This window comes from Pseudophryne corroboree, chromosome 4 (assembly GCF_028390025.1).
Source record: "Pseudophryne corroboree isolate aPseCor3 chromosome 4, aPseCor3.hap2, whole genome shotgun sequence".
Classification (NCBI taxonomy): Eukaryota; Metazoa; Chordata; class Amphibia; order Anura; family Myobatrachidae; genus Pseudophryne; species Pseudophryne corroboree.
In genome coordinates, this window is record NC_086447.1 from 176428663 (window position 1) to 176431944 (window position 3282).

General features: G+C 37.9%; 1 pseudogene; it reads right to left on the reverse strand.

Moving 5' to 3' along the window:
- Positions 1–926: 926 nt before the first annotated feature.
- Positions 927–1045, reverse strand: LOC134911985 (5S ribosomal RNA; annotated as a pseudogene).
- Between the last annotated feature and the right edge of the window lie 2237 nt (positions 1046–3282).

Here is a 3282-nt window from a genome sequence, read left to right on the forward strand (position 1 = left end):
TTTTAAGTGAAAACGGGTTTTCACTGCATCATTCTATTTAGGAAAATCATGGTTTCTCCAACAGCGACTCGGCTCCGTGTCTGGATCGCTTCCGCATACAGTTGTATGGTGAGAGTGATTCATAGAGAAAACAGAAAGCTCAGCTTTCTGTTTCTCTGCTGTGTTCCGATTCGCCATATCAGGATGGCACAATCTGTACTTAAAAAAGAAAAGGGCAGGGAAGTTAAATACTTCCCTGCTTTCTCCCTGTCATTGCCACTTGCTCCGTCCCGTTTCTAGACCAGCGGCCTTTGCAGCATGCATGCGCACACAGGACCTGCACATACGCAGACCAAACCGCTTTTCTGTATCAGTGGTAACACAGAGGACAGCAGCAGAAGACCGGTTCGGATCACTGCGCCGAAAAATTAAGTATACATGAATTGTTACTTAAAAAAGTTATATATTGCATCAAACATATGCGATATATAGTGAAGGGTAATAATCCATCACAGGAAAATGTAGAGAAAAGAAGACTCTTTTGTGGGCGCACTCTTTAACTTGAAATTAATATAGAAATTAGTCTAAATAGATTAAAATTCAAATTTTAATGATTCAAAAAAATTAAGATAATAAGTGGTTCATAAAGAAAATAATAGTCAAAACGATAATACATACAAATAGCACAGAGTGCTGATACAGGATAGAAGCTAAATTCTGGCTGACGGAAGAAATTCTGAGTGTTTATGAACAATATAGTTTGAATTTTTGGACGGTACGTTCTACTGATAAACACAACACTGTAATATGTTCCTTGTAAGAGTATAATTAATACAAATAAAGCAGTCTGGACGCTGGTTATACTTATGAATAGTATAAGGGTGGAAAATAAGATGGCAGTGTGAATCTTCTGTCAGTGTTAGACACTGTATGGGCTAAACCAATAAGCTCTACTAAACTGAGTATTCCTCAATGGTCACCCACTTGAGTACTGACCCAGCCCAACACTGATTAGCTTCCGAGATCAGACGGCTTCGGGCGTTTCCAGTGTGGTATGATAGTAGAGGAAATGAAGAATAGTTGGAAGCTCTGGAATCACGGATGAGAGTTCACGAAATTACATAGTTATTAAGATAGATATCAGAGATGGAGGGAACCAGATGGATCTGCTGCCAATGTTAGACAGGGACGTGGCCCTGAATCAATGGTGAGAGTCCACGAAGTACAGAAAAGAAGGAAATGAGAGAACAGTACTTGTAATTTTGACAGTATTGTAATTTGGACAGTATTGGAATAAATAGTAGCATCAATTATTGTAAATGGCTGGATTCTAATGATATCGTAATCAGAACTTAACAAGACAAAAAAAAAAAATGTCTGAGATGAAGAAACAAAGAAATGAAAGAATGAAGAGGGATAACAAAATAATCACCCTACTATATTAAAGTATCCAACTGCAGGATGTTGATATTGAAGGAAACAAAAATGGATAACACAAAGACTGTAGCAAAATTACAATGGTATGTCCTGACTTGGGGTTTAGATTGAGTAATTCCCAATATCATAATACATGTACAGTAAATCGTAATATAGAATATAGATATTAATGTAAAAAGAGATTTTTCCCCCTCACAGCGCTGGTAATCAGCTGCTCAACTCCAATCCCAGGTATACACCAACACCTGTAGTTAACACTGCACAAAAAAAAGGTTTGGAGAGGAGTGTACAGCGCTAAAAAAACCCTTAAATCCGGATAATGTATATATATATACAACACAATAGAAATTGTTCTATCCTTTACACATAAAAATGAACAATCATAAGAGTACTAATAGATATCTTAATGGATTATATAGAGAGTATTGATTAAAACAGTTGGTGATCGTTATGCTAACTTGATATCCAGCTGATTGTCAGTAGTGAGACCGGTTTAAACAGAATCTCCGTTTTTTTGCTGTGCTCACTGTGAAACTGACACTCACTTTAAAGAAACCAATACCGTTCACTGAAAGGTATCTTTATATTCCTTAGTCCCATCTGGTGTCTTCAGGATTCAGGACTCCAACAGACCAATCACAAATGGATAAAAAGAAGTACCCCTTAGGGAATTTATTCACAAAGACGTAACAAATTTTTTCTTTAAAAAGAAGAAGAACACGGAACGCATACCCGCTCCCAAACAGAGGCTGTGCTTCACCACTGAGATCTCCGGAATATCTCAGTCCGCTGTAACGGCAAACAGCCTCAGGCGTGCGGGTAAGTTGCGGCTCTCTCCTGGATCAGCTCCCACGTCACTACAGCATCAACGCGTTTCGGGGGTCCGCCCCCTTTCTCAAGATACACTGTAGCAGATACGGATCTTCCTTATATGCTCTTAATAGGGTTCTGATTGGATCATGCTCAATGAGGTCATTGTAGGCGGGTAGTTCTGAGTTCAATCACACACCCATTCAGACCATTACGTGTTTCACTATTACATTGGCACTCATCTACATATTCAGCAAATACAAAATACATGGTAAATTGCACAATAATAAATAATAAAAGGCATATATTTAATTAACAATAAATACTAAAAAACATGCAATAAACATTATGCTCGCATTTCATTCCCATTCATACTATTCCTCCATGAATGGGTTCCGTATGCATAGGGGAAAAAGAAGAAAAAGAGGAGACAATTATTAGTGATGGTCGTTATAAAAACCATTTGGTCTCAAAGTCTTTATTAAGGCCATCAGGTGTTAAAGTTCTCATCTCAAAAATTGTTTGCATTTCCAACTTTGCAAGTCTGACAGATCTATCACTAGTCCTCCAGTTACATCTTGCAACTTTTATCCCTGCAAACATCTTGATACATTTTGGGTCACAATTATGTGCGGTTTTAAAATGCATTGACACGTTATGGTTTTCATAACCCCGTCTGATGTTCCTGACATGTTCTGTCAGTCTATCTTTTAACGGGCGTGTCGTTCGCCCAATATATTGCTTGTTGCACTGACATTCTAACAAATAAATTACATATTTGCTGTTACATGTAATAAAGATGTCAATCCTCTCTTTCTTATTATTACTGCTTGATGTTACTTCCACAATCTTTCTTTCTGTTTTGCAGGCTTTGCACATGGCACATTCCCCACATCTATGAAAACCCTTAGTTATAATTGGCATACTGGGTTTAGGGGTATCTATGGCACTATTCACTAAAATGTCTTTGAGATTGTCCGCTCTTCTATATATAAAACGAGGGGTTTCGGTGATATACTCTTTTAAACCAGAGTCCGCCTGGAGTATCCCCCAATG